We start from the raw sequence: 13,863 nt of genomic DNA, 5'->3' as shown, positions 1-13,863 counted from the left end.
GTCTAAAGAATGGAGCTCAGGACCATGTGGGATACCGACTGCAAGGAAGAAAATGCAGTTCAAGAGATCAAGGAGAAGAAATGATTAAAGTTATTTAAGAAGTATGGGAAATTCAAAGATTCTCTCTCCAATCATTCATTATTACCTTTTTAATTCACAAAGCAGAAAAATGCCAAGGAAGAAAATGTTAGGTCAGAAGTAGTAGAATGAATGACTCCATTAAGGAATGCCACATCTGACTTTTGTGATCTTCCTAGTATAGTCTCCCTCTTTTTTGGCTTCTGAGTTGGAAATATTTCAAAACTCATTACAGCACACTGTCATTATCTCTCATCATCTCAGATCTCTTTTACACTAACCTTTCTCCTCATGGCTGAGTCAATAAACTCAGACTCAACCTCCTAGTTCCAAAGGAAAATGTGCAAATTGTGTTCACCATCTTTATTATTAGATTGACAAAAGCCCAGTAGATTGATCATGTGGTTAAGTGTTTGCTTCTTATTAGGACATTAGATATGTTTTCTAGAATGCACAAAAAATCAGATGGTGGTAGAAACCTGTAATTCAGCTATCATACAGGAAGATCCCCCAAATTTACTGGACAGCCAGTCTAATTGAGTTTAGGAGCATCTGATTCAGTGTGAGACTGTGTCTTAAGAAAATAAGGTGAAGCACAAACATGCTGGGTGACATTCTATTGAGCCTTAACAACTACACATAGGCAGGCACACCTATAAAATACACACACACACACACACACACACAAACACATCCACAAACATAGCACTTAGGAAAACTCATTACACAATCTAACACAAGACATGTAACAAAGTTTATACAGATTTGATTCTTAGCATGAGAGTGCTTATTGAGTATCTGAGGATACTATCATGATACAATCTCTGGCTTTCCTTTTCAACATTTTACTTACACAGTCCATCCTATGCATTTTACAGTTCTCCCCCACAAAACACTTAGTTTCAGGTATTCGGGGTGCTCTGTGATCATTCTTGATATAGAGTAGAGTCTTAGTTCCCAGACGTTGCCTTAGTTTTGTTAAAACCACTGGATTTTAAGATTCTTCCTTGATTAATTCTTCCAAGATTAATTTTAGGGACTCTTTCAAAATACCCAATAATAGTTGGCTCTAAACTCACAGAGGAGTTAACAAAAAACACATAGGAAAGAAAAATAATATTTTAAGCTTTTTGTGTGTATTTTCCTTTTTTGTTTAGCTTTCAAGAACTAAGTTAAGACCACAGCATAGGCAATAAATGATAAAATAAAGTCAATGGTAAAGGAAAGAATTTCAGGAAGAATGTAGTATAATAAAAATAAAGTCAATTATGTAACCATAAGAATAGATATAAATATGCCAATTTAAATAGGAGCCAGTATAACTAATGTGTAATTTCAAAGGCTTAATATAAATAAAACAAAATCGATATTGAGGAAATCAACATATATTATAAAAATAATTAGATTTTATTGCTAACTCTGATAGCTACTATATATTTATGTGGAATTTTATTGTGCCACATTTAATAAAATATCAGTGATTTCTTGAGTTTTACGAAGCATTTCATCATATTAATATTCTATTCCCTTCATATAACTTGAAATAATTATCAAATATTTCTGAAATACATTCATTTGACTTAAAGCTATCAGATTTAAAGAAACGAAAGCCATGCCATTTACTTTTTTACTTTTAAAATATTAATGTTATTTGACTTGTTAATTCACTGCACAAACATCTTAGACATGAAAGGGTACATACATTGGTGCATATGTTCTTGATGACTGTTTTCTCTTCTTGTAAGACACCGTGAGACCAGTGTTCATTTTCTTTTTCTAGACTTCTAGTCATATGTTAGAACAGAGTCATCAAGTTCTAGTGAAGATAATTATTTCAATAATCCAGTTTCATGTCGTATTTACAAAAACTAGCTTATCAAATCTAGACTTCATGCAGTTACCAGATTCACCTTTTATTATGTCAGTGCATTTCAGACATCAAATCAAATCAAAACATAACAAATCAACAACAATAAAAAACAACTTGTTTCTTACAGGTTTGCAGTTACTATCCATAAAACCAAATAGTATATTGGAAACACAAGTGTAATGATAGAATGAAGCACTACTCTATCATGTGTAAAGATGACACATTCAGTGTTATGTTAAAATTTTCAGTGTTCCTTCATAAATATGAAATACGATTAATACCTTCATTTCCTTAAAAAATATTTTAAATAATCTCATTTTCTTTATAAAAAATAAGAGCCTCAGATTTTGGTAGTACCTCTTTTATTTCAGTTTCTGATTGCTTAACCATCAAAATTTCTACTATTTTAATAATTATGTGGTATCTACTTTATTTGTACCTCCAAATTTCTTCATAACACAATTTTGTGTCTTGATATATTCTATTATCTTTTTGCCTGAAGAAGAATGTTCCACCTTAATGACTATAAATGTATCTTTCAATGTTTTCCCAATATTTTGTTCATATAACTAATTCCCAAATACATTTGTTGAAGATCCAATGAAGCTTTGTGTTGTTTCATTTGTCATAGGGGATATTCTGTTGGATGCAAACATGGCCAATGAGATATGTACACAGTCTCTGAGGAAATGTAAGAGCCAGCAATTAATATAGGAGTTTCTCTGCCATAGTGATCTGAGTGGTTATTTTCTTACAAAATGCAAGTATAGACAACCTAACTCGCCATGTTAGACAACTGGAAGATGAGACAGACTTTGGCAGATACAATATATAAGAGAATGGAGTCCTTGTGTGTGTGTCTGGTACCAAAATAGAGACCTTTGCTTTCTTGCATTACTTTAGAAACATCAGTAGATTATCTATGAGACAATGCTAGCTACATAGACTTAAGACTGCTACCCCCCAGAACTGGGAATAAAGGATATTTATAAGCCAAATACTTTGTGGAATTTTGTTGTAGAAATCCAAAGGATTAAAAAAGAATACTGTAATAATTGCTTAGAATCTATAAATTCCCTTCCTTCCCTCCTTCTTCCCCCCCCACTTTCTTTGTTTCTTGCCCATGTTGGTAATATAGCTATCATTTTTTGCTAAATTTAATGACTGATTCAATTACCAGATGTTGCTTTTCACTAAGACAATCTTGTCTTAATGAAATCAATAGGCCCCATACATGATGCCACGAAGATGCTTAGCCTTCATTGCCAGTAGTGATACCCATTTAATCCAATAACTGGCACATTTCTTTTGATGTTTTTATTACAGAATGTCTGTCAATGTGGAGATGTTAGAAAATGATGAAGTTTCTATGTCCCAGTGAAGGGGAATGCCAGGGCCAGTAAGCAGGATGGGGTGGCGTGGTGAGCGGGGGGTTGGGGGGTGGGAGGGAGAGAACAGGGTTTTGTTCAAGTTTTTGTTTTTTTCTTTTCTTTCTCTCTCTCTCTCTTTTTTGGGGGTGTGAAACCTGGGAAAAGAGATATTGTAAATAAAGAAAACATCTAATAAAAAAATGATGGATTTGAAAGTTTACCACACAGGAACCTAGGTTTTGGCTACATATTCATCATTCACAAGCTACTTGTGCTCAGGCATCAATATTGGGATTAACTACAGATGGTATTATATTAAGTTATATATAATAATAAAAAACATAAATGGAGAAAGGAAAGGAAATTTAACACATAGTAAGAGGTCTCTGAGTGCAATGAGAAGTAAAAGATTGGATAATCCAATGATAACTTGCTAAAAGTTAGACTTAATATAGCAGGATATATACATTATGTTTTTTTAATTAACATAAGAACCAAAATAAATACAAGGATGCCCTAAAATTACATCCACTTTAGCAAAGAATATCTAGTCACTAAATACTGACACAGTTTCTCCATGGAGTAGATTCTGAAGTATAGGATTTTTTGCCATAAAAATTTTTAAAAAATCTTTCAAAATTAATTTTTATAGCAATTCCTTTGGAGAGTTTATGTGTGGAAAAAATGATAGCTTATAATATAATGTCACAAAAATTTAACTTGTCATCATTTTATCAACATGTACTTTTCTGCTTTCAATAAATTTTTATAAATTACGGAAAGTAGTCATGAATGATAGGGCAAGACCCTTTCCATTTCTAAATATTCCTTACCAGAATCTATTTTTTAGAACTTATTTTTTTTTGTACTTGAATCTAGAGATTATATTATTTCACAAGTGTATACACGCACATGTGTGTCTGTGTGTCTGCGTGTGTCTGTGTGTGTGTGTATACATTTTTAAAGAGGTTGAGAGATGGGACAGTAGTTTAATCAAAATATGTTTTAATAAATGAGAACCAATTATTTTATTACTAATGAGGTTGGCTAATAATTCCTAATACCATATATTCACAAGTGTCTTGGTTATTATACAAGATCTGGAAGGGAAAAGATCCAGGTTTTTTTTTTTTTTTTTTTTTTTTTAACAATTGAGACCAAGATATATATTTGTGACATGATTACTCAAAGTCTTGTTTTTCAGTATCAAGTCTTTATAGATGAAAACAAGAAGCAAATTATTGTTTTGAAAGAGAACATTTTTCATGTTATTTAGAAGTCATTATGCTCAACCTAAGAATATAGCTGTGTATATTACTAAAAGCAAAGATGTTGTGCATGTGTGAAGAAACAGAACTGCTTTAGTTATTTTTTCAAATCACTATAATCAAGCAATTGAAACAAAAGAAAACAAACGAAAGAAAAAAAACCATCATCTTATGGGATGAAATGTTGATTTGGGCTCATAGTTCAAGGGTATAGCCCATCATGGAAGGAAAGTTATACAGTAGGAATATAAGGCAGCAGGTCACATTGTGCCCGTAGTTAAGAAGTACTAAGTAAAACATTCTACTACTTAGCACTTTCTCCACTTTTGTCCTTTTTCTTCACTTGAAGACATTACCTCATGGATGTGTGTACCAACATCCCTGGTAGGTCTTTCCTCTTCAGTTTTAACTTCATGAAAACACTATCACAGACATACCTATGTTTCCTGTTTTAAACATAGCAAAGTTATACATGAAGTTTGACTATCACAATCCAAACAAATGCTAGTTCAATACTGAATCTTCATATGAAAGAAATAAAGTGATTACTCTCCATGTGAGTTTGGAAGAAATGCATTCCTCCATCTTCTTTAGAAGCACGATAAGATTTCTGCCCACTGTTAGGACATGGAACCCTTAGCTGTATTTTTTGTTTTGTTTTGTTTTGTTTGTTTGTTTTTCAGAAATGAGGCCAAGCTTGTCTGGAGATAGTGTATCTGTAACAAAGACTTATAAACAAATATTCTGTTATATCTCAGCTGCTCAGATCATACAATGTTGACACCTTGCTCCAAACTTTCTCTCCCTACCTCTGTCTCTCTCCCTCTCCCCCCTCTCTCTGTGTGTTTCATACACATCATACATGCATACATACACATACATACAAATATACAGACACAGAGTCATGGTCACATATATACCTAAATATAATTACCTATAAAACTATTCTCTATTCATAGTTGCATGGCCCCAGTGTTTGTGAGTTGCTCTCTTTCCTCATAACATACATTACTGGAAGATTCATTACTAGAAAATAATTATTCTTAGTTTCCTTATCCATGAACCAGAGGAGCCCCATTTCTTCTCTCTGTCTCTGTCTCTGTCTTTGTCTGTCACTGTCTCTCCCTCTCCTTTTCCCTCCTCTCTCTCCATCTCCTCTTTCTCCCTTCTTTCTTGCTCTCCTTCTCCCTCCTCTCTCTCTATTTCTCTCTATATATTTCTCTCTCAATTCCCCCTCTCTTTTTCTGCATGAATGTGTGTGTGTATGTGTGTGTGTGTATGTGTTTCCACCTGCCACATCAAGTCTCTGTGTGGCTAGGCACATTCTTCCCATTCAGGCTAGACAAGACAACCCAGCTAGAAGAACATATCAACAGACAGGCAACAGCTTTTAAGCATAGCTCCAGTTCCATATGTTCAGGATTCACATGAAGACAAAGCTGCACATCTACGACATATGCACAGGGAGGCTTAAGTCCAGTCTGGGTATGCTCTTTGGTTGATTGTTCAGTCAGTACAAGCCAAAAGGGTCCAGGTTAGTAGATTCTGTTGGTCTTCATGGGGGAGTTCCTATTCCCTTTGGGCCCCACAATTGTATTCCCTACTCTTCCATAAGAATCTCAAAACACCATTCACTGTTTTCCTGTAGGTGTATGAATCCTTTTGTGACAAATGCTGGATGGAGTCTTTCAGAGGACAGCCATTCTAGACTCCTGTCTACAAGCATAAGAGGATCATTAATAGTGTCAGGGGTTGGTGCTTACCATTGCAATGGGGAAGATCCTATTTCTTCAGTCCTGTGAAGCCCCACTCCCAGCTCAGATATGCTGCCATAGAGTCTGTCTCTTTTCACTTTAAGCTTTTTTATTCATTCATACTTTCATAGTATCTATAAAGCTCATCCACCATTAGACCCCATCTCCCATCTATTGTCTTTGGTAGGATCTACTATCTATATTTTTAATGCTTTCCTACCTTAAGGTTGTGAAGTGCTATTTCTACTAATTAATGAATGGTAATTTGCTACATCTTCTTTCTCCATGAATTCATTGTATATGTTTCTTTATGGTGTAATAAAAGGCTGGAAGGAAGATTACACAAATCAAAATGTAACTATATTATCATCTTATAAAGCAGAGCCCAGTAAAGTAAAATTACTAGATACAGAGTAACATTCTTCAATGATAAATAGGTAAATCTAGCAAGAAAACAGAGCCATCCTAATTATTTGCTTACAAAAAACCCCAAAAACAAAAAACAAAACAAAACAAAAAAGCCAAAAAGAAAAAACAAACAAACAAACAAAACAGGAACAGAACAGCAGAGAAACAAATATAAATTTAAAAAAAGAGAGGGAGAGAACGGTAGTAGAAAATCAACAGTCATAGTACATAGGTTCATAAGTCCTAACAAGATCAAAGAGATAAATTATTAAATTATCAGCAAATGCAATTATATGTAGCTGACATTTATAGATTACTGAATACTATAACAGACATCACAGTGTCTTAAATTTTCCAAAAATATCTATCACATTTGGTCTTTAGTCAAGTAGAAAATCCCAAGGCAAGTTAGAAAAGAGAATAGTTAGGAGGCAGCCAGTAGTGGTGACACACCTCTGTAACTCTGGAGTTTTGGACACCAAGATGAAGATTAAGGGGTTCACAAAATCAAGGCCAGCCTGAGCTACCTACCAAATTCCAGACAGTATATATGACAGACTTTGTCCAAAATTAATAAGTAAGTAAATAAATATATAAATAAATAAACAAGCAAACAAATTCCATTCAACTGAATGAATATGGAAATACAATATACTGAAATACACTAATCAAATGGTGTCAATGAGAGAAAAAGCAAATTTAAACAGTAGAAAAATGGGAGAATTAGCTAGTTAAATTAATCCCACTCATATTTAATAATCTACAAAAGTGCTACAAATAAACAAAAAGAAAAAAAGGAAACCATAATTAGGACTACAACACTATCTAAAAACATATCATTATTAAAGATTCAAGTGAATAAAGAGGAAAATTGCCCAAATTGGCAAACTCTCCAAAGCCTGATTTTAAATAAAAAGGCCACAAATTACTTACATCTTCAATAACAAAGAATTTTACTCCTAATTCTGCTCAGCAGAGAAGGAAGCACATGGGCCATTCTGAGACATCCATATGCATTAATTTGACAACTTGGATAAAATGGATCACGTCCTAAAAAAATACAGGCTACCATACTCCCCCAATATGAAATATATAATTTGAATAATGTTGCACCTATTAAGGACATTGGATATAAAATTAAATCTCCCAAAATAGAAATCTCGGTGCCCAGATGGTTTCACTGGAGAATTCTAACAAGTGTTAAAGACAAATTAGCACTAACTTTACACACGATCTTCCAGGAAGTGGAAAGAGACAATTCCTAATTTACTTTATAAAACTAGGTGCTACTCTGAGTGCGGATCTAGATAAAGATGAAACCAGATTAGAGAACTAATGAATTATTCTGAGTATCATAGAAAGAAAATTTGGTTTGTTTGTTGGTTTGTTTGTTTGACATGTTTCCCAGGCTTTGTTCATACTTACTGGATAGTGAACGACAACACTGAACGTCTGGTTCTCTTGATCCCACATTTTGTATGCTGGTGTTACTGGCATGTGCCACTCTTGGTGTATGTGCATTTGGGATGAAGTACAGAGTTCGTGCATGCTAAGAAAGGACTCCACTATTGAGCCACATAGAAAGCTACCAGCTACCAGCTAGAAAGAAAACTAATGAAGTATTAGGAAGTATAATACAAAAAAATGTGTAAAATTATACACAATAGGTTAGTGAGATTTATTCCAAGATTGCAAGTTAGGCTCAAATTCCACAGGTTATAAATGAAAAAAAAAAGTATGATATAGAGAAAATATTTGTTAAAGATCAACACTGATTACAGGTAAAAATGGAGAAAACCAGAACTCAATCATGCCTTTAAAATTTGATAAGGAGCATATACAAAATACCTAAATTAATATGTCTTGTGGTGTTAATGTGTGAAATAAGGACTTCTCTTGACTGTTATGCAACAGTGTGCTAGAAATTCTAGCCAATGAAAGTAACAGAAAATAGAAATTAAAATTATGCTGAGTAGAAATGAAGAATTTGAATGTATTAGCAGATTGCATGGTTGATAAAAATAAAAAATTCTGGTAATTGACTAAAATTCTCCTGAAGTAATTATGCTTATGAAGCAATGAGATGTATATCCAGAAATAGAAAGAAATATAATTTCTCATCACTAAAAAAATTAAAATCTTCTATGTAAATTTAGCAAAACATGTTCATGATTTGTTTACTTTAAAATCTATAAAATGCTAATGAAACTTAAAGATGAAATAAATCTGGAAGCATATCATACTATTGGCTTCAATGTAAAGATACTTTTCCAAATTCATATGCAAGTTAAGAGTAACTTCTATAACACTTCCAGCTACATATTTTGTTGTTATTTTTAGACTGTCTCACATGTAAGCCTGTTTTGTAGTAAACCTGCTTTGTAAATCATGTGGATCCCACACTTACAGCTGTTCCCCTGCCTCTGTTTCCCACTGCTTGAATTATAGTTATGCACCTCCAGATCTGGCAGTAACAACATTTTTATAGGCATAGCTAATACTATTCAAAAATTTTTATCAAAAGACAAAAAGCATACAATAACTAAAACAACCAAAAAATTTAAAGGTGGAGGAAGAATGTGTTTTTCTGATATCAGCATTGATTTATTTAGCTACTCTAATCAGAAGTGTGTGCTATTTGTGGGGGAGGCAGAGGGCATTGAAAAAGAATAGAAAACCAAAAACAAACTTGTCAACACAGATGTTGCACCACTGATGTTTGACAGAGATACAAAAACAATATGGAAAAGGAAAACTAGCTCTTTAACAAATCTTGTTGGAAAATTGATTAACCACAGAAAAAAATCTCAAACTTTATACAAACATGCTGAAAATAATTTAAAACACATATAGCAGGCAATATTCTTAAATCTTAAGGATGAGAGAAATATTTTTGTACATGTCTCTTAAAGGACTTGAATTCAAAATTTAAAAAAAAAAGAGAGACTGTTTTACTGAGACAGTCTTGCTAGGGGGCAATTATAAGATGATGAGTATGGACCGTCAGTATCCAGCAAGAAGAAAGTTTTAACACTTCACAGGAAGACAGGAAATAAGTAAGAATGGCCCAAATGTATAGTCATTTAGTCAAAAATGCTCTAAGAAGTTCAGCAAACTGTTTGAGAAAATATTCAATATTATCTGCCTTTAGTAAATAAAAGTTTTAAAAATGATATTTCACTATGTAAGTCTATCAGCGCACTATTGTGCCCTATATATACATATGTTACCAAGGGTCATAAATAGCAGAAATCCTGTTATTGTTGGAGGGAATGAAAAATGTTCCCACCACTTATACCCAGGTAAACATATCTTACACAAAACCCAGTGATGTCTTTCTAGTATTCATTCAAATGTTGAGAACTTGTATCCATGTCAAAAATCTGCACATAAACATTTAATATTGCATTATCCTTAATAGCCAGAAAATATGAATACTCATGCTATAACTCAGTAGATCAATCTAAACAAACAATGGTACATTAATTCGATGGAATATATTACTTAATAAGAAAATGAAGTTATCTTTAAATGAAGAAGAGACACAAAGTCTTCTGAAGTGCATATTGCAAACGAGTGAAACCAGTCTAAGAAACATATATAATGTATCATGTCAAGAAGATGACATTCTGGGGAAGGTAAAAGTATAGAGATGGTGAGAAGACATTGGTGGTTATCAAGAATTTGTTTGAGAGGAAAGATGAACAAAATAAGAACAAAGTATTTTTGGTTTTTTAAATATTATTTTCATTGTTTGATAGCTTTATGTAATTATATAATGAATTAAGAGATGACTAAGCCAGTCTGCATAGTAATATAACAGTGGATATATGTTGCTCTTTTTCAATATCAGCACCATGTATAATACTGAGTCAATCTTCATGTATTCTGTGGACATAAGTAAATAATAATGAATAAATATTCAAGTATAGTAATTGTATCAAACCAATGAAAGATAAGGAAAAGAAGGTGGCAGATATATTGTTAGAACTCTATACCATCTGCCCACTTATATGCATGTAAAATGCTCTGATAATTGCATATTTATTTAAACAAAATGCAAATCACATTAGCTAGTATTGCATTCCATTGAGGCAATAAGGAAAAAATGATAGGGAGAATTGGAGGGTAAATCTTCCATGTGATCGAAACCAGGCAGACATAAAGAAGAATCAATGTTTTTCAAGAAAGGAGGGGACAGAGTTGGATTTCTAAGTAAAGATATTGAATAGATGTCAGGAGCTCTGTCTGTTAGTTTGCTCATTTGTAGCAAAAGATTAAAGAATGGGGGAAACCCATTTCAGATATTAACTAAAAACTAATTAACTACTCTAGCTTGCTCATAAACAATGACCTACTCTCAAGCAGTTGATTTAAGAACATGAGGGAAAATACTATATCAGCTGTTTGTACAATTCATAGAATCAAAAGACTTTGATGCCCATGGAAAATTTAGACTTACTTCATGTCCGTACATGAGGCATCTTTCATTTAAGGCTCAGGATTTATCAGAAAAATTCAAGGTAACAAGTAGAATTTATGTCTTACATTTTTTGAATTGCTTTACAACTAAATATCTTGTATATTATCTTTTTATAAACCCACATTTTATCTGTGTCTATCAAATGAACTGCATTTTAAATCAATGTCTATTTTTCTCCATTGTTATATTTCAAAGCTATATACATACATCATTCAGAACATTTAATTACCATAAGATAGATAGCCAGGGTTCCCATACTAAATTGATATCATTTCTTTCTTGCAAATATGAAAGATGTTATTTTATTTAACTCATGTGACTTTATTAAGATTCTCCTCTAGGCTTTTAAAAATACTGACAGTTTGTTCTAGGAATTACATTAATTTTATTGGATTTTTATGATGATTAATGAATCCTAGCCAAGTTAGTGAAAAGTTTAAAACAGTCAATGAAAACACTAGGAATTTTAAATGTTGACACTTTGTGAACTGGATCCTTTCTCCTCTCGTCCCTATCATCCCTTTAATACTGTAAATTAACTATGTCCTTGTTACACTTGTACATGGTACATGTTCCTTACAGGACTGCACACTGTTCTGTGTCTTCAGAAGCCTGACCACCTGTTCTTACAAACTGACTAATATCTAGGTGTTTAAGACTGAACTAAATCTGGCTTCCTTCTTGGAATGTTTCCTTGATGTTCTTAAAGTGCTCTTGAGTTATCCATATTTTTATGTCTCATATATTTCCATTGGTCTACTAGCCTGTGTATGGTAAAGTAGGAAGACAGGAGGAGTTAAGAGGGAAGGGAAGGGAAAGATGTCCTATGCCCTTTTCCTTGGGCTTTGGTTGACTTATTTTGCTGGCTCAAGCACAAGAATTTCAGCACACCTAGGGATGTTCATTGTAAAGGTGGCCTACATAGAGACATCATTTCTCTTTTAAAATGAGTAACTTCAGTTAATATTTCTAACATAACCATAAATCACACTTAGGACTGTTAGCTTTGAAACTACTAAAGAAAGATATACAGATGCCCTTTAGACTTGCTGCAGCTCAAATCTTATAGGAGCAATTTCTGAATTGAAGTTCTTTCTTTGTAAGCTTTAAATTTGTGATATTTTGGCATTCTTATAAATAAGACTATGTATGGACTTTATTAACTTCCTTGCAATTTACATACAGTAGATTGCATTTACACTTGTACCTGCTTTATTACTCTCTAGTCCCCTTACCCCAGATGCTCCTCAGAAACCAACTCTGAATAATGTTGTGTCAGAAGCTACTGGAGTCCTTTGGCTATCATTAAAACTCTCTACTGTACTCTTGTTTAAGAAATCCACATGACTTTTAAACATATGCTGTCATTCTCTTATGCATTCTCCTTATTTCTCTGTTAGAACTTATATCCAGTATTGTACTTGAATCCATGTTAGATTTTCTTAACAAATTCTGGCTTGGTTTCACAATAACTTACCCTGAAATTCTCTTCTATTGCATGGTCAAGAATCCTGGCTTTATCCAAATAGTGACCTCTGAAATATCTGTTTGGTTGCAAAAGGGGCCAGCAACAGGATCATATCTCCTACTTCTGCCAACAAAGAATTGTCAAACTTTGGTAGATTCTCACACAGCATTGATCAAAAGATAACATTGCTTAATGATTTACTTTCAAGAGTTTATGACTCAGTACTACTGATGAAAATGAACAATCCTGATATCACACTAAGAAACACAAATGAAATTAGTTCAGCAAGGCAGTTTCTTTTCGTAAAAATGGTATGCCAGAAACCAAACCACACTAGCAAGCCCACTGAGGAAGGAGGTTCACTTAGATTTATTGCAACATAGCAGATTACAACGTCTCTTACATTTGTGCATTATCATCAGTCTTTTGTGATTGGCTAATTTAAAAAGAATCGACACAAAGAAAATGAAAGGAAAGGCAGAGGGGCTTGTTATTACTCAGGGCAGCAAGTTCTTGGACTGGTGGAGTTGGTTAGAGTTGATGGATGAAGTATTTCCTAAGCATGTTTACCAAGTGGGCATAATTCAAGGTAGGGGGAGTATATGAAACATTGTTCCTTTACAGGTTGGTCATATTTGATAGAAATAAAACAAAAAAGAAAAGATTTTTTGCACTATATCAAACACTAAAGAACTCTGGTGTCTTGAATATCTTACACTAGAACAAATATTTATTAATGAGTAAAGTCCACTTTTATCTGTATATCTTTCTTTTTCCTCTATGTAGGACTTGGTATATTATCAAAAATGCACATTTGTTGATAAAGTAAAGGAAGGCATGCTACAATCATTTTAGTTTGCTTTAGTTTGTCTTATTTGCTTTTGAATACTTGCATATTAGATTTCTCCCAAAGCAGTTTCTTTTAGCATCAATGACTTAGGTTTTCAAGGTAACCAAATCTGACTGTATTTTTCCATGAAGCAGCCAAAATATTAGAATCAGCCAAATTCACTTTTTAAAAGTGATGTAGAATATTTTGCTCATTGTAATACTAAACTATCCATACATGGCACTCCAGTCCACTGTTTTTTCTAAGATGTGATGATTGATAACAAATGTATTAGTAACTTTTTTTTTCTTTTTTTTTTTGATATTTTCTTTATT

This window comes from Mastomys coucha, unplaced genomic scaffold (genome assembly GCF_008632895.1).
Source record: "Mastomys coucha isolate ucsf_1 unplaced genomic scaffold, UCSF_Mcou_1 pScaffold22, whole genome shotgun sequence".
In the NCBI taxonomy this organism is placed as follows: domain Eukaryota; kingdom Metazoa; phylum Chordata; class Mammalia; order Rodentia; family Muridae; genus Mastomys; species Mastomys coucha.
This window is presented reverse-complemented; position numbering follows the sequence as displayed.